Here is a 20,189-nt window from a genome sequence, read left to right on the forward strand (position 1 = left end):
ATACTGATTTCCTTTCTTCTAGATCTATACCCAGTAGTGGGATTGCTGGATCAAAGAGTAGTTCTATGTTTAGTTTTCAGAAAAAGCTCCATACTACTTTCCATAGTAGCTGTACTAATTTACATTTGCAACAGTGTAAGAGGCTCCTCTTTCTCCATATCCTCCCCAGTATCCATTATTTCCTGTTTTTTTTTTTTTAATAAAAGCCATTTTAATTGAGGTATGATGATATCTCATTTTTTTGATTTGCATTTCTCTAATGATTAGTGAAGTTGAGCATGTATCTGTAGACCATTTACAATTTTATTTGAGAAATATCTGTTCAGATACATTGCACACTTTTTAATCAAATTATTTGTTTTTGGCTATTGAGTTGTTTGAACTCCATATATATTCTGATTATTAGTCCCTTGCCATATGGGTAGTTATAAGACGTTATTTCCAAGCCTCATGGTAACCATAAAACAAAAACCTATAATGGATAGAGAAAAAAATAAAAAGCAAGACATTAAAACACACTACCAGAGCAAATCACTTTTACACAAAGGAAGACAGGAAGGAAGAAAGGATGAGAGGACCAACAAAACAACCAGAAAACGAATAACAAATTGGCAGTAGTAAGTCCTACCTATCAATAATAACAGTAAATGTAAATGGACTACATTCTCCAATCAGAAGACAGAGTAGCTGAATGGATAAAAACCCAAAAACAAAACCCAATTCTATGCTGCCTGCAGGTAACACACTTCACCTATAAAGATACACATAGACTGAAAATAAAGTCATGGAAAAAGATATCCCATGCAAATGGAAACCAAAGGACAGCAAGAATATCCATGGTTAGATAAAATAGCTTTACTCGTCTGTTTTGAGGGATTAATTAGCCATACCTACTGTTCTCTAAGGGCCTCATACTGTTCAAAGGGTACAAATCTGTCTCATGATGGCACCTAGGGAAATCTACTTATTTGGGGGACATACCTTACCATGAGAGAAAATAAGGACATCAAATTATTATCTGGCTTCTTACCTCAACATGCATTAATAATTCCCATGAAGGGAATCAACTCTTGTGATACTATAGTGTACACTGAATTTTATTCAGCACTTACTTATTTCAGCTGTTTCAACTTTTTAAATTACCATTTTGAATGTGCTTATATGTGTTTTATTAGTATAATGAGAATATGATATACTTCTCAGCCTCTTTATAGTACATTTTTGTTTTGTTTTTTGCTTATTGCCTCACTAATCTGTCTTGGACAATATAATATTTCATTATTGGATGGCAATCCTAGTCATACTAAGTACTAGAATGTAGAAACCAATATTTCAGAGAGGCACTGCATTTCTATTTTCTTTAAAATAATGTCATATCAATTATCTGTTTTGTTCCCCTCCTCACTTCATTTATCTTCACATTGCCATGATGAATTATTCTCTTTTTCTAAGATCTCCATTTATCTTTTTCCTCTCAGCCTTTGAACTGTGTGTGAGCATTGATTATGTCTATCTTAGGACTATTGAGAAGGATTTTGCAGTTCGTGTACTGCAAAGTGCCCATATAAGAGAGAATGAACTGGTAGGGTCTATGTTCCACTCTTTACCAAATCATTTGCCCTTTCAGTTAATTTCCACTGATAAAGAGTGCTATTTTGTAACTCACTTGAAAAATTCTTGCAGAGACATTGTAGGTACTAATAGGTACTCCCCACCAACTTCTCCAAACCCCAAAATAGCTTGTTCCTCACTGTTTTTTCAGGACCAATTCAGAGGCTGGTAAAGGTAAGTACTTAATAAAAATGTTTAATTAATTATATGTCTAATTATACTGATAAATGGCGTTTCTTCCATTCAGTAACAGTGCTTTAGCTTTATGCCATCATAAGTCAGGAAGTAGTGATGTTTTAATGCCAGTACCACACAGTGATAAAAACAAATAGGAACTTCTAAGTTTGTTATTCTGGTTTCACCATTTACCAACTGTGTCACCCTGGGAAAATTACTTAAACTTTCGGATTTTTAGTTCCCTTTTTGGGAGACATTATTCCATAGAATTACCATGAGAGTTTAAATGAGTTAAATATATATAACTTGACACAGTACTTGGCACATTAAAATGATACTGAAGTGTTTGCTATTATTTTTACTGTGAGAAACAGCCCAGTAAAATTTAGTGTTTACTTGAAAAGTGTTTTAAATAGTATTTTTCATTGAATTACCCAACTTTTTAAATAATACATTTCCCTCTGGTGTCTGTTCTAGCAATAGTGTTGCTTCCCCTGAGAAACGGTTTGTTTACAATTGATCATGTCCCAATATTTTCATTGCCCCTTGGATATTCAAAGCCAAATCTGCAGTCTACTTGTCGCAAATCAATATATAATTCATATACTAATTTACATAGCTTTTGTTATAGTTTACCTTTAAATGCTATTTTTTTCACCTTAGATTTGTTTAGGAAATTGATGTTTATATCAAATAATTGCCTGGTAAAATATGAGGAAAGGGTTACCCTAATTTTCTGTGTAATTTTCCTCAAGCATCTTAATTGTCTAGCATAGTTTTCACTTTTGTTCTACTAATAGAATAAAATCTGTCATATATGAAAATAGAAAAATATGAGTATATTGTCATATGATAGATCAGGATATAATTAATGTAGTTAGTTACATTTAGATGCTTCCATAAAATTTTACTATTAAATCTTTAGAAAACACATACAAGAAACTATATTTAATGAAAAATACTTTTCATAAACATTACTAACCTGAAGTTAGATTCAAACTATACTAAAGAAATTAAAGAAATTAAAATTCTCCTGAGAAAGGGGGAAAAAAAAACCTTTGGCTATTCTAAAATCACAATGACTTTTTTTAATATTGGATTCAAAATTACTCTAATATCAGAGACCTTAATAGCACCTGGAAATGCTGTTTATAAAAGACTATCATTATATGAGGATTGAAATAATTGCTGTTTTACTTGTTATAGTTAAACAATTGCTTGGACATCTGTAATTTATAATTGGTAATGATTTAAAAATGTTTTGATAGGGTTCTATGTGATCACAATATGGGACACATATAGGGTCCTTATGCATTCTGAATTTCAACTTTCATTTTATTTTAATTGGATTAGAAAATTGAGCTCCTAACACATGTATAATTCTGATGTTTTTCTATTAAGTAATGTGTCACAGAGTTAGTTTTTAGTACTATTTTGCCTTCTTTACATAATCTTCTTAAGGACAAATACTTACGTCAACATATTTTAAAATAATTTCTGGAGAAATGCTATATTAAGTTGATATTAACAAGTTTAAAGTAAATTTATCCAAGAGAGCTTAGGGTTCTTTCAGGGTCAGTGTATTAACAAGTGAAGGTTATAAACTTCACTGTTTTCTCTATTTTATTATCAAATTTCTCAAACAAATACCCACAGCCAATAATAAAAATAACACCTTTAGTGGCGTAGGTAATTAGAACCCAAGAAAAGCTACCTAAAGGAACAACCTTGTGAATCTTTTTTTTTTTCCCCAAAAATCTTTTTAAAAAAGGAAAGTCCCTGAAATTATTATATAAAAATCTTCCTTGTGCTATAGCCTCCTCTATCTACAGGAGATGAGTTTAATCAAAAGCAAAAGACCAAAGAAGGAAACATTTGTGCTTCCAAGCCTTGTTTGCCAAAATCAGCTATGGACTGGAAAACAGGAGATATCTCCTCTAATTTAATTTTAATTGATTGATTAAGTAGTTGTTTTACCATAGATTCTGTGACTTGCTCAATGTCACAAAGCTAGTTATCAGCAGAACTCTGATAAAAAGATCTGATATTCTCTCAGGTCAGTCTCTACCTAATTGTTTTCTTCTTGCACAGGTGATGGTGTTTGTCTTGCAAGAAGTGGGGGGAAACTTTCCAATTAGCTAAGTTAGTGAAGTTTCTCAAAGGTTGATTTTTTTTTTTTTTGACCTTTGACAATGATGCGTTAGTGAACGACTAAGGAACAGAATGACAAAATCAGGTTTAAATTCTAAAATGTTTACAGTGATGAGAAGGATGAACGAAGAGGCTGTTGTCCATGCCAGAGCATAACAGTTTTACCTATGATAGAGAATCCTAGGATAGTTTGAAGTGCAACCATTTGGGAGATTAAAAGAACAGGCTTTAGGTTGGACTGAGGGAGATCTTGAGAATGCTACCCAAGGCCTTCTATCAGGTTTGAAGATAACTAATGGAAAAGACTGACCAAGAGGGCCTTAACCTTTCCCTCAGCTTGACTAACTTTTAGAGAGGCTTCTTTCTGCTAGTAGGCCCCTGAACTTTCATTCACCCTAGCCCCTACAGAATGCAAATAGCTTAACCCCAGAGGACTCACCCCTTCCTTTTCTCAGAGCATTCATGTTTGCAAGCTTGCAATTGCAAATTCGTTCTCTGACTTTAAGATGTAAATAATTTTAAAAGCCTTACTAGCTTATAAGCCCAAGACTGTCTTTTATTAGGACCTAGGAAACACATCTTTGGAATGTAACCATGGAGGAAGGTAATACCTGCCTCTCGGTCTCTGTGGGAGTATAGGAGCCTAACTTTGAGCCCCTTGCCACAAGTTGCGAAACTACCTCTTGTAATAAAAACAGAAAAATCGTATTTTGTCCTTTGGATAAAGCCAAGTAACTAACACAGATGGTCCCTCCAATTGTTTTACTGTTATTTTTCTTCTTTGTTTACTTTCAGCTCCATCCTGACATTTACATTCTGAATCTATGTTGATTTTTATCTTTAGGTAACAGTGAATAAACTAACAATTTAGTAAAGGCAGTTCTCTTTGGGGGAGCCCAAATAGGTCTAAGTGTTCCATAAATCTTTGTCTTCTCAACATCGGTGTCTAACTAGTGATCTAGCAGAAACCCTTTAAGTTTGAAAGGAAAATTATTTTAGTTTTCTGGGGCTGTCATAAGAAGCTACCACAAACTGAGTGGCTTAAAACAAAAGAAATGTATTTATTGTATTACAGGTCTAGAGGCTAGAAGTCTGGAATGATGGTATCAGCATGACCCTCTGCACCCTGTAAAGAAGCATCTCCTCTTTTCTTCTTCGAGCTTCTAGTATTTGCTGGCAATCCTTGATGTCAGCTTGTAAATGCATCACTCTAATCTCTGCCTCCACCCTAATATGGCTGTCTTCTCCCTGTGTGTCTGCACATCATCCTCCCTCTGTGAGTCTGTTTCCAAATACCTGTCTTCTTGAATCGTATTGGGTAAGAGGACCACCCTCTTCCAATATGACTTAATCTTAACTAACTACATCGTTGCAGATATCTTTTTAGGTAACAGAATTCAACCTTTATCAGACATTAAAGGAGAGAAGATGATATCATGTCTTAAAATTCAAAGTGCTAAATAAAGCTTTTAGAATATTTACACTTAACACTTTGGGTTTATCTTGAACACTGTAAAACTTGATGGAGTTTGAATCAAGCACAAATACCAGGTCTTTTTATTATAAATACCTCTCAAATAGGAACACTTTGGGAAAGGCATATATTATCTACTACTATTTTCACATTCATAATGGGTTTGATGATTTTTAGGAAATACTAAATATGATACAAAAGATATACTCTTGAAAATACCATAAACTCCTGCAATGCAATTCAGAAACTACCACTTGGTGGCAAGATAATGCTGCTGTTAATGGGCCTAGCAATGACCTACATACTTGTTCTTTTGAATTCTAAATCCTTGATAAATTTGAAATAGATTTGCAAAGGGAGTCAGGCTAAATTACTGACATTTTTTAAAAAGAAAATGATTTACATAATAAAAATGACTGGTAAAACACACATGTAAGATTCAGTTCAAACAATGAGTTAATTCTTTGACTATTATTAGTAAGATACTCAAATAAAACATGGAAATGAATAAGAAAATAATTATTCCATAGATACATTTTATGCCTGTATATTTTCTTACAAATCCTAGCCCCAGGTGAGGTGTCATAATTTTTTTTTTGTCTCTGGCTCATTTGATTGAGCATGACTACCCAGTACAATATTTACATTTGTATCCTGGTAGCACTTTAGAATAATATGTCCCTATTTTATTGAACTACTACCACCTTTTACAAGAATTATGAAGTTTCTGGCAGAGAAAAATGGATTCCTTACTTACCACTGTGGTCAGACAATGTTATGCTTAGTAAATATGTAGTGTTTTCTATGAAAAAGCGTATGAAGATTTCTCAAAGAACTAAAAGTAGAACTACTATTTAACCCGACAATCCCACTACCGGGTATCTACTCAATAAAAAGGAAATTATTTTGTCAGAAAAGACACCTGAACTTGTATGTGTATCACACATTATTCACTACAGCAAAGTCATAGAATAAACCTAACTGTCCATCAATGGATGAGTGAATAAAAGAATTGTGTTACATATACACCATGGAATATTATACAGTCATAAAAATGAATATCATGTTCTTTGCAGCAACATAGAAGAAGCCAGAGGCCATTATCTTGAGTAAAATAAGAAACAGAAAGTCAAATACTGCATATTCTCATTTATAAGCGAGAGCTACACTATGAGTACACATGAACATAAAGAAGAAAACTGTAGACACTGTGTCTCATTTATAAGTGAGAGCTAAACAATAAGTACACATGAACATAAAGAGGAAAACAATGGACAAATGTGCAGAGGTTAAGAGGGAAGTAAATGTTAGAAAATTGCTTACTGTGTAAAATGTTCACTATTCAGATGAAGGGTACCTAAAATTTAAAAAAAAAATATATATATATATATACACACACATACAAGTATAAGGTTTCCTAATGAGTATATATTCATTCTAAAATACAGAAGAAATAGAACTGTTTTCCAGGATTCTCTGTTTGAGAGAAAATAGAGTAACAATAGAAAATGCCTATTTTATACATATATATAAAGAAAAATGAAAAGGGATAATAAACAATTCATGGGAAAATTATTTGTTTATTGAGAATATAAAAGATTTAATGATATTCCTGAGCAGAGGGAGTTAAATATAAATTATTGTTTTGTTGTCTAACAATCTCTTTCAATGCTTAGTTTTTTCATGGATAATCATTCTAGGAAATATTTGAATTAAAGAGTAGCCTCTCATTGGCATAGGAGACATAAAGGTTTGGATTGTTTTATTTCTATGTTATTTTGAGGCAGTATTTTACAGTAGTTAGGAAGGAAGTGAGTCACATCTTGAGTCCCACCTCTGTAATCTACTACATACTCTTGAGCTAGTCACTTAACTTCATTTCACCTCAGTTCAATCATTTGTATAATTCAAGAAATAATAGTACCTACCTTGTGATGTTGGTGTGAGAATTAAATAGAGTTATGCCCTTAAGATGCTTGGTTTAGTATCTCTTCCACTGTAAACATTAAGTATAATTTGTTAATATTTTTCCTAAGCATACATGGGTACATATTTCTTGGATATTTGATGAACAATTAGGATCTTGGAAGAATTTCAGGAAAGAAAGTTTCCACCAAATTCCTTTTTCCCAAGCCTTTTTGCAACTTACTAACAATTTTCAAGTAGAAAAAGATTATAGGTCGTTTTGGTTGCTGACGGAAGATCAATTTTTCTTGCTCTTTCTGGCTTTCGGTGCTCTGCTTTGGCTGGCAATCTAAAATCAAAGAATGCCTGGAGGTGTCACATTTTCTGGGAAAGTACTGGAGCCCTACAGTGTTAACGCTGACTGTAGTTCTATGATGAGCTTTTCAGCTTCTATGCCATGCCTTTTAATGAATTTTGCCAGGGGCTGCAACTTCTAAACTTTTTTCTCAGATCTTTTTAGCCTCTTAACATATTGCCAAAGCTGATAGAGAGAGATATCACAGAGTCATTCCTGTTGCTGAAATAGTCTACTCCGTGGTGTTCATCATTGACTGGGGGTCAACACTAAGCAATAGACAGACTCTAACAAAGAACTCCTATGAATGTGCCCTACCCATTAAGTCTTAGAGGTATGCTTCTTTGTTTTAGTTTTGTGCTTCTCTGTTTGTTAATTTAATAATATAATTTACAGTCAGTAATATGAAAATGCATAAACAAATCACTTTGGAAAGTTAAATTTAAATATGAAGAATTAATTTTTATAGAAGTATCTAGCATCTCGGGACTTCAAAATTTGTTTTCATTTGCTTCTAAAAGTTTTCTCATGTATGTCAAATATGCAAGCTATTTTGAAAAGTATTTTTGGCAGAGTCACCTCCTATATAAAGTAACAAGCATCAACAAAGGCTTGAGGGATGCAATGAGCGCAGGAGCATCTCTACAAAGCACAGACAACAGAGAAACATAAGAATTAGTCACTGGCTACTTTCAGAAGCAAAAACAGCCCTTCTTTCTCTTCACTTTTTCTCTACTCAAAATATACAGAAATGGCCAAACTGTGGATATACTTAGCTGCTTGCTGTTGTAGTAAAAATATAGATCATTTGTAGGTATGAAAACATTTAAAAAAAGAAAAAAAAGTGTGAAGATAATAAAGGCTAGAGGTGAGAATATAAAAAATCAAAAGCGCTGGTAAAAATTTTAGGCTCTTCTATTGGATCTTAGAAGTGTTTTTCTTTACTGTGGAGAAAAGTACTCTGGAAGAAGAAATTACCTACCCAACTGGAGGTCCATTTTATCATATATGGTATACTCTTTCTGTTTCCATAAGGAATTTTCAAATGTCATCTACCTTTAATGTTTAAAAGATAAATAAGCATAAATGCAGTTTCCCTATTAAACCAAAACAAATAGAAGTTAAAGTCAGTTGAAACATTTTAAATGAAACATTAAAACATTGAGACAGATAATAATAGAGAAACATAGATGATAATTTAGATAATGAAGCAGACTTTTATTTTCACCTGGAGTGACAGAGGATATATAAGAGATTGTATCCCATGGATAATTTAAAGTTAATTCATTCAAAATAGAAAGGAATTTGAGATATTTTAGAGGCTGAACAGAAGAGGACTGTTTCTACAAGATCTCTTAGGGACATAGGATTCCTTCCGAAATGAAGGTAGACTATTTACTTGGCACCTTCTGTATCCCATTTGGTAGTGAATCACTCAGCAAAGGTCATAATTTTCCTTAGAGACAGAACAGAATATGTCTTCTACCTCTGGGAAGGAGATTGACTTGTATTCTGTCCAGTATGACAAAAGCTGCACTTAATCTCTCAAAAACCCAGTTTATCTTACCCATCACTGCTACTTTTGACCACCACCATAAAATGTGATCTTATTCTCATCTGAATTTTCACCACTGACTTACTGTAACATTCACTGGTTTTGATCATCTATTACATTAAATCATTTCTTCTATTATTTTTATAAAATAATTGAGCTTCTTCAATTGAGCTTCTTCACTCAGCTGGAATGACAATAGAGAAGGACTCATTACATTCAACTAAATTCTTAAAATCATAAGATAATGAATAAATTAAAAGATCAATATACTAAATTTTCACGAGACAATATATTTGTACAGTTACTAAAATTCTGCCCTATATCCCAGGCACTTCCTTTCTAAAATTGGAAAACCTGAAAAAGGGAACTAAAAAATTAGAAGTTTTTTTTTTTTTTTTTTCTTTTTGTCAACAAAATACCTGAGCAAAAGGAGATGAGATTGTCGTGGGTAAAATGAGTCATCTGTGTCTCTTAACAGAAATCACCTCCCAGGAAAATAGTGTGTACAGTACCAGCATCCCTCAGAACTGAACAGTGTTGAGCAAAATAGTGTATTGTTGCTCTCTCATCTCCCTATTCTGTAGGTATTCCAGTTGATCATTCTTATAGTAACATATTATTTTCAGCTATATTAATACTATGGTTATAGTAGAGTTTCTTTTACATCTAATCACCTGTAATTGAACTCCAAGTAGTTCCTGTTTTACGAAGTAGATTTCCTGTCTCTGTTTTCTTAGTTTTAGCATGAAGGGTTTATTTATTCCCTTCTTTTCCCTTTTTTTAAAATAAAAATGTAAGAGTTTGAGGCATCTCCCTATAGTTTAAATATTACATGCACTAATTATGCATGTGTAGGAAATGACTCATATAAAAAACTACAATAATCCTTTTAAAATAATTAAGAATATATATATTCAATTCTTAAGCAAGAGAATAAAGCAAGGAAGGAATGTAAAATGCTTAAAAACTTAAGAGTAAAAAAAAGGACAGGAAATTTTATCATGTAAATAACATAAGGCCATAATACTATTCATAATGTGATGTATATAGCTTCCCTGTAGTTGTTTCGGACATTGTGAACTATTACTTTTAGAAAGTTTGGGTTAACATCTCATATTTTAGACTTTTTATTAATTCTAGAATTACTTGATAACTAAGATCACTAGGTGACTTTTCCCATGATTTGTGACAAATAGTAATTATCAGCAAAATTCTGCATTTTTACAAAAATCCTTTAGATATAAAGTAAATTTTTATTAAAAAGATGTGTTCTCCAAGTCCATATTGTCAGCGATGTTTAAACCAGAGTGACTCCATCTTGTACTGTGGCTGGGTAAAATAAGGCTGAGACCTACTGGGCTGCATTCCCGGAGGTTAGGTTTTCTTAGTCACAGAATGAGATAGGAGGTCGCACAAGATACAGGTCATAAAGACCTTGCTGATAAAACAGGTTTCAGGAAAGAAGCCAGCTAACACCCACCAAAACTAAGATGGTGACAACAGAACCTCTGGTCGTCCTCACCGCTCATCCAGGAACTGCCCATTCCTTCCCTGAAAACTCATGAATAATCCACTCCTTATTCAGCACACAATCAAGAAATAACTATAAAATGGGCAACCAGCAGCCCTTGGGGCTGCTCTGCCTGTGGAGTAGCCATTCTTTTTTCCCTTTACTTTCTTAATAAACATGCTTTCACTTTGTACTGCGGACTCACCCTGAATTCTTTTTTGTATGAGAGCCAAGAACCCTCTCTTAGGGTCTGGATGGGGACCCCTTTTTGGTAACCATATGAATTGTAGAAATCACCGTACATAAATTTTATTCATTCTTTAATTATAAAATGATAGCTTGGAGATTTTAGAAATGATTTAGATAGAATGGTGAGGTTGGAATGAGTAACATAGATTTTGTTTCTTCACGCAGAGATATTTTTAAAAGGTTGAAAAAATGTATGCTGTGATATTTCTTTATTGAATGCCTACCTTTTCTCTCAAAAACTCTGGAGAACACCAGTAGATACTTTTTACATCTTATTTTGAGTATGTCCTGGTCTGAATAGTAATAGAAAGAGAAGAATTTTGGAAAAAGCTCTACCATCTCTTTAAAATAAAGTTATCCTGTGTTTCACATCTTAATTTATATAACTCACCTTGTAATAAGTCTAATGGGAATAAATCTACCCAAACTGGGGCTTATTCTCACAATTTGTCTCTTTTAATAGACACTTTATTGCTAGGAGACATTGAAAACCAAATGAAATTGATGATGAAATTTAAGGTATGACTTGTGGGAGTAATAAGTTCAGGAAAAAACCTCGACCTTTATAGTTTCTTTAAGTCTCAATAGGTAATGTTTTTGAACAGTTCACAACATATATTTTGATGAATCAGAGTTGTTTGAAAAATGAGATACTGATTCAGAATATCCATAAAACTGTTTTTAAAGACAATAGCTTCACTAACACAAATTTTCAAAGACAATTGAATGAATTCAGTGGTAGATGTAAAAACAAACAAAGAAACAAAAACCAGTTCTGCATTTTAGTTTCACCTACCTGTGGTCAGCAGTCTGTGAAGCCAGGTAGATGCCCTGAGGGTATTTCCTCTTTAGCAGAGCAAATTGTCTCTGGGCTTCAAATCCCTGCTAGGATATGTTCTGGAACTTGGCCTGCATGGATAGACAAATTTTACTAGAATGATTGGAGTAACTGATGGAGATTGGGGGTGAAATAAAGGCTAGAGGAGTACCATACTTCTTCTCTTCTATCAGAGAACTATGCACACACCATGCTTTCCTGTCTAGTGTTTATAATCCTAACCACACTCTAAGCCTTTTTGAAGCAGCACTTAGTTCTACTTAGTGCCTGGCTTAGAATAAGTGCTTAATTAATGTTAGTTGAACAATAATTAATCAACATCCTCTCTTGTAATTGTTCTCTTCTTTGTCAACCTGAACATACACATATTGACATACAATTATGCATACAAATTTTCCTCAGCTTACATTCATCTCTAGTGGCCTTTTATTAATATTAACAAAGGATAATCAACTTTTCCTTTAAAATATCTATTTTGTTAATCTTTGTTAATCACAACTACACAGACTGGAAAACAGTAGTATGTATATGTGGAAGATACTACTATTTTTTCAGTCTCCAAACAACGCTTGTTGCTTGTATGAACTGCAGATGCTTTGTACTAACTCTGCAGCCTCCTGCCTGCTCCACAGTGCCTAGCACAGTGCATAACACACTGTACCTACTAAATAATTGTTTAAACAAATAAAACTTAACTAGATTAAGATTTTTTTTACTATGAGATATACATACATGAAAGAGCATGAGGATCAAATTGATGATAACAAGCAAAATCAGTAGTAACCGTCGGAATTATAAATCCTAAAATCCCTGACTTGTAATATTTTACATGTGTTATTTTAGATATTTATAGTAGTTTTAAAAGGTTAGTATTTTCACTTCCATTTAACAGATAATAAAACGTAAGTTAAAATAGTTAATGTGTCCAGGGTCACAAAGCAGAGAAGTGGAAATATTTACATTATTTCATATTCCCTTCTTAATTACAAATACGTTATCCAAATGTTGACTCTTATTGTCCTTAAAGATTTCATCAGCTAAGACTATTTGTCTGACCCATAAAGTAAGAGTTTGGATGCCTTTAATCCTCTTTCTTCTCCATTTTCTTCTACCTCACTGGTGTAGCGTAAGAGAAAAACATTTTTCAAACTTGTCCTCATTTTTTCTCCATTCATTTCATATAAAACTTTCCCAAGAGATACTGGTGATAAATAGATTCAGTGCTAATGATATATTTATGAGCTTTTAAAGTGAAATGAAACATTATAAAAGAAATACTGCTATAAACACTTTAATCCACTGAACTGGTTAGAAAATGTATTCATAATCTTGCTAAACATTCCACCTCCTTCTTCTAGCACCAGCATTTTGTAAACTAAAAAAAAGCAAAGCATTCTCTATTTTAAAATTTTTCTTTCTTTTTTCTTTTCTTTCTTCTTTCTTACTTAGTTATGCTGCTTCATATTGTTTTGTAAATATTTATTATAAAAGCAGAATATTTTTATTGCTCTAGGCATTAAATAGGTATTCATGGTTTTGGAGCCTTTTTACAGAGACCTAAAGTGCACTTAACTTATCCACTTATCAATGTCAAAAATAAGAGGTAAATGTGGATATTAAAAGAAAAATATAAAATATATGTGCAAATAAAAGGAACATAAAAATTGTGTCCTAAATGACAGAGATTAAAACAAATGTAAAAGAACAAGAAAGAAAATAAAGAAGAGCTATAGCAAGGTATTTCTATGATGCCTCCAAGCAAAAACAGATAGTATTAAAACTTGAACACTATCTAAAGAATATACTCAATAAATGCAACATCAGCTTTAGAGGAAAATGTATTTTTGGTGTAAAAGATGTACTATTTGATGACATGAAGACTTTTATTTCCTTACTATGGCATACTAAATTATTCAGACAGACCATCTGGCTAAAAAAAAGTAAAAATGCTCAAAACAAATGCAACTTGCTCCCCTCTAGAGAAATCAACCATTCTATCATGACTCAAACTTTTCAGTAAATTGTTTTCAGGAAAACCTGAGGCTTAGAATAAAAGATAACATGGCCAGGTGTGAGGGCTCATGCCTGTAATCCCAACTCTTTGGGAGGCCGAGGTAGGAGGATCACCTGAGGTCAGGAGTTCGAGACCAGCCTGGCCAAAATGATGAAAAACTGTCTCAACTGAAAATACAAAATTTAGCCAGGCATGGCAGCAGACACCTGTAATCCCAGCTACTCAGGAGGCTGAGGCAGGAGAATTTCTTGACCCTGAGAGGTGGAGGTTGCGGTGAGCTGAGATCACACCACTGCATTCCAGCCTGGGTTACAGAGCAAGAATCCATTGCCCCAGCTGTTATTTGTTTATTTATCTAAAAAAAAGAACAAATAAATAACAAAGTACCTGAAAAAAATAGCACCATGAGTGAAAACCAGCACTGTTTTTAAAAAAGTCATTGAAACTTCTACAGAGTATAGAAAGTATACACACAAACCTAGTGGATTTGAAATTAAAAAGTGAATAGGAAATGGAAATCATTAAATACAGAATAATTTTAAAAATTGAGTAGATAAGTTTACAAGGTTATTTAATATAGCTAATAATACAACAAAGGAACTAAATATATGGTAGTAAAAATATTCAAAATATAACAGATAGTGATAAAGACCAGAAAATTCAAAGACGTTGAGCAACATGGTGAATAGAGCGAGAGCTAGTTGTACTTCCAAAAGAAGAGCAGCAAGAATGAGTCACAGGCGGTGATGAAGAGATGATGACTGAGAGTTTTCTAGAATGATAAGAAAGAAATCCAAGAAGTACAATGAATCTCAAGCATGTTAAATAGAAGAAATATACATGCAAATGATATGGGAGGGGGCAGGGAAATGCTGGGTAGAGAAAGGTGGGGCCCTGGCTAAGGCTCTACCCTCAGGCTCCGGCCCATGGACCTAGGTGAGAACAGACACTCCTGCTTTCACACCTAAATGTTGCATTTTCCAAGACCATCCTGGCCACCACATCCCCATCCTGTGCCTATAAAACCCGCAAGACCCTAGCGGGCAGAGACACAAGAATCTGGATGTTGAGAGGAACACATTGGTTGAAGCGCACATTGGCAGGCACCAGCAGATGGCAGCACGCTAGCAGGCCATCAACCAGTGGAATGACTTGGAATTTGGTCAGGGCAGTTGGAGAAGACTCCAGTTGTTGAGTGGCCCAACTCCAGGGGAAAACCTTCCCATTCCATCTCCCTTCTGGCTTCCCCATCTGCTGAGAGCCACTTCAATAAAAAACTTGCACTTATTCTCCAAGCCCAGGTGTGATCTGCTTCTTCCAGTACACCAAGGAAAGAAACCCTGGGATACAGAAAGTCCCCTGTCTTTAAGATAAGGCAGAGGGTCTAACTGAGCTGATAAACACAAACCGCCTATGGACAGCTAAACTAAAAGAGCACACACTGTAACACATGCACACTGGGGCCTCAGGAGCTGTAAACAATCACCCCTAGAAACTGCCATGGGGTCAGAGCCCCACACCCTGCTCACCTGCTGTTCCCCCTTAGGGGGTTTGAGCAGTGGGGCACCAAACAAGCCAGCAGCTCTCCCTGTCACACACCCTGCAAGAGGGACAAGGGAACATTTCCAGTTTCATAAACATGATGGTGAAACTAAACAGGGACAAATCAAGAGGAAATGGTAAAAGCTATCTGAGGGGGAGGAAAAATTATTCAGAGAGTGACAGTAAGCTTGGTTCTAAACAGCAACTATAGAAGCTGAGTACTAAGAAAAAAATCAACGTGGAAAGCTGTATCCCAAAAGGTATTTTCAGACCCACACTCAGTTGTCATTAAGAAAGAACATTTGAAAGGATGTCCTTCAGGAGGAAGGAAAGTGCTCCCAGAAGTAATGCTTGTGATACAAGAAAGAATGGAGTAAAAATGAATTGGTAAATTGGTGAATAAATATTAGCAAATCACAACTGTATATAAGAATAATAATTATGTATGCAATTTAAAATGCAATTTAGAATAAAAATAAGTGACATTGTCACAAAATTAGTTGTGAATGTAGTTGTGAATGTAGTAAGTGGTATCGAAGTTTGTTTGTTGTTTGCAGAGTATTGTTAATCATTGCACTTTGATAAATTAGTATGTGGTCACCTTTGTATATTTCTTAACTTTTCAAATAGGTAAATGCATATTCTAGTTTTAAAATTATAAAATTTTTCATACACAAACACACAAATACTGCAATCAGTGCTAGAGAACCTATAAATATGTGGCTAAATGTTAATAGTGAAATTCTCTTATTTACGAATATTTGTTTAATTCTGAAGAGTAAATACATAGAATAAACATTTCCTTGAATGTATGTCATACAGTTTTTTCAAAATAAAATTGTGTGCATATAAAAAAGTACATTTGAATAACAATTAGACATTTAAAAAAGTGATCCATAATTCTACTATTGTTGGTGAGAATTATGAACTTTCATGCAATTATAAATAAACAGTTAGAATTATGTGAATGCATATACATTTTTCAGAATAATTGAAAGGAACATTTTTCTCTATATAAGATAATATTCTAATAATAGCTTTTGACCATAGTACTTATTGATCTCTATTCATTTTATCATAATGCTAAAATAATGTATTTGCTCACAATGGCCTATATCATTAGAAATTAATGTTGGATTTCTGTATTCTGTTAATAAAAATGGAAAGGAGATTTTTTTTTTCTCTGAGACAGCATCTCATTCTGTTGCCCAGGCATAACAGTGGTATGCAGTGGCGTATTTTCAGCTCATTGTAACCTCTGCCTCCTGGGTTCAAGCGATTCTTGTGCCTCAGACTTCCCTAGTAGCTGGGATTACAGGTGCCCACCACAACGTCTGGGTATGTTTTGTATTTTTAGTAGAGATGGGGTTTCATCATGTTGGCCAGGCTAGTCTTGAACTCCTGGCCTCAATGATAGCACCCACCTTGGTCTCCCAAAGTGCTGGGATTGCAAGTATGAGCCACTGCCCCAGCCAGACTTTTTTCTTTTTTCTTTTCTTTTTTTTTCTTTTTCTTTTTTGAGATGGAGTCTTGCTCTGTTGCCCAGGCTGAAGTGCAGTGGCGCAATCTCGGCTCACTGCAATCCCCGCCTCCCAAGTTCAAGCGATTCCCCTACCTCAGCCTCTCGAGTAGCTGGGACTACAGGTGCGTGCCACCAAGCCTGGCTAATTTTTTGCATTTTTTAGTACAGACGGGGCTTCATCATGTTGGCCAGGATGGTCTCGATCTCCTGACTTTGTGATCTGCCCGCCTTGGCCTCGCAAAGTGCCGGGATTACAGACCTGAGCACCACACCTGGCCAATTTATTTTATTATTATTATTTCTTAATTAAAACTGATAATGGCTTATCCTGGCTTCCCATGTTAGTAGATGGTTCATATGCATAAAAATATATTGTTTTATTGCTTCCTTCTACTTATCATGAATAGTGAAAAAAATGGGTGAGATCCTAAATAAATAGCCAACAATTAGGGGGGAAATGTATATGAGGATGTGTTTTGATTCTTCTCAGGGAGGCAAAGAACTCCTCTAAGGGAGAGGTGGCTGAGGGGTCCACAGGGATGAGCCTTAAAAAGTAAATATGCACCTTATAGAAAAATCATAAGATACAAATATAGTTGGGGTTTTGGGGAACAAGTGCAAATACAGATATAAAAATATAAATGAGTAGAACATAAGATCAAGATTATTATTACAACAGAAACAAGATTATGGAGTACCTTGTGTATTTTCATTTATGCTGAGGAATTATGTCTTTATTTGATAAACCGCTGAGTCTCATATTTCTAAAAATATAATATCTTGCACTTTTTAAAATGCCATCGTCAGTTCCCCTCATTCTGATTCATTTGGTTTGACGGAGGACCCACAGAATTTGCATGTTTAAGTTTTGCACTGAGAGAAATGCTGTTTTAGGTATTGAAAACCATGAAAAGTTTCATAGTAGAGGACTGATATTATCAGATTTTTGGTTTTCAAGTATAGTTTGAGAGAAATAAGTCAAGGTTGAGTAGTTATGAGGCTACTGGAAAAGGACAGGTCAGTGATAATGACGTCTTAAAAATCAATAGTGATTTATGACAAAGGCAGCAATGCAGTACATTGGGGAATGGCATTTTGTTCAATAAATGGTTGTTAATAAGCAAAAGTAGATATGTGAACTTCTATCTTTCAAATACAAAAATTTTTATATCATTAGCAAAAATTATAATGTATTGAAAAACCTAAATATTATAGGTAGAACAGTGAAACTTAAGGAGAATAACTTTAGGACTTTGATTTAAGAACAGACTTTTAAAATAATATATATGAAGCTTTATGAGAAAAAATATAAAATTGACTATATTAATATTAATACCTCTTGTTAATTCAAGACATCATTGAGAGTTGAAAAGGCAACCTACAGAGTAGGGGAAGCTGTTTTTAATACACATATCAAGAACATATAACTTCCTAAAATTGAAAAAGAAAATAAAGAAAACTCAATTGAAATACGAGTTAAAGCCTTACTTTTGAAAAGTGAATATCTAAATGACTAACACACAAAAAGCTGCTCATAACATAAGACATCAGAGAAATTCAATGAAAACTTCAGTGGGATAGCATACTACATCTACTGGAATAGCTAAAATATATAATAAAACATGAAATGTGGGCAAGGACATTGAACAATCAGAATTCATATGCTGCTGTGGGAATGTAGGTTTTTTTTTTTTTTTTTTTTTTTTTGAGACTGAGTTTTGCTCTTGTTGCCCAGGCTGGAGTGCAATGGAGCAACTTCGGGTCACTGCAAACTTGCCTCTGAGGTTCAAGCAATTCTCCTGCCTCAGCCCCCCAGGTAGCTGGGATTATAGGCATGCACTACCACATCCAGCTAATTCTGTATTTTTAGTACAGATTGGGTTTCACCAGGTTGGTCAGGCTAGTCTCAAACTCCTGACCTCAGATGATCTGCCCATCTCGGCCTCCCAAAGTGCTGGGATTACAGGCATGAGCCACCATGCCTGGCCTGGGAATGTAAACATTTTACATCTACTTTGGAAAATTATTTGGTTCTATCTTTTAATCTTAACAAATGAATACTAATTCCATCCATGTTTATATGCTCGACACAAATATATACAAAGGTTCAACAATACACAGATGTTATATTCACAGAAGCACAATTCATAAAAGCTACAAAGTAGAAAAAAATCCAAATTCTCATCCACAGTTGACTATCGTTCATTCAAAGAATGGGTACAGGTTCCAGTCGTTGCATACATAGCCATTGTTGCTGCATACAAAACAATTTCAAGTATACTAGAATAAAATAACAAACAATATGACCATAGATACTATGAATCAGAAATTGAGATAAGGCACAGCAGGGATAAATTATCCCTATTATATGATATCTAGGGCCTCAGCTGGGAAGACTTGAATGGTTGGGGGTAACTTGAATGACTGGAAACCAGAAGTTTCTGAATGTTACTTCATTGGAGTGATTGGTATCTAATTGGGATTATTCAGTTGGAACATTTGCATGTGACTTGGGCTTCTCTGAGAATTTCAGCTGCATTCTAAGAAGTGACGGTCCCCAGAAGGAGCATATGAGGAGCTGGTGTTTCAAAAAATAAGAACTAACCTGCAGTGTTTCTTCTGATCTAGCATTAGAAGTCATAAGTCACACCCTATTCATTAAGCCACATTGCACTGATTACAAGAAAGTAATTAATGTCAGGATAATTCAAGTGGATGGGAATTGGATTCCATCTCTAGGAAGCAGCAAGGTCAATTTGAAGATCATGTGGGTTGGGAGATACTGTTTTTTTGAAAACAAAATAGGCCACAAAGTACAATAAGATTGACGACTATGCCCATTAATATAGATGAATCTCTCAAACATTCTGTTGAATTAATGAAGCTAGACACAAAAGTGTGTATGTTGAATAAATTAATTTATACACAAAGCATGTAAACTGGCAACACTTTTTTATTTTTTTGTATCAGTATGGTGATTAGCTATTGGAATAGTAATTGAAAGAGAACAACAAAATTATCTCTGAGATATTCTTTGTTATTTTTCTTTTATGAGTGCTAGTGACAAGGTGTGTTTAGCGTGTGAAAATTCATCAATTACTCAGTTATGGTGTAAGCTTTTTTCCTGTATATATATTATGTTTCAAAAAATGTTAAAAAGAAAAATTCTTTCAATTTATTTATATTCATTATGTATAGTTTTATCAATATTTTGAGATCTTTTATAAGTTTTTCTCTTTTTTTCACTCATTGCTTTGCAGTGTCTTTATTTCTTCAATCACATATC

This window comes from Macaca nemestrina, chromosome 7, assembly GCF_043159975.1.
Source record: "Macaca nemestrina isolate mMacNem1 chromosome 7, mMacNem.hap1, whole genome shotgun sequence".
Classification (NCBI taxonomy): Eukaryota; Metazoa; Chordata; class Mammalia; order Primates; family Cercopithecidae; genus Macaca; species Macaca nemestrina.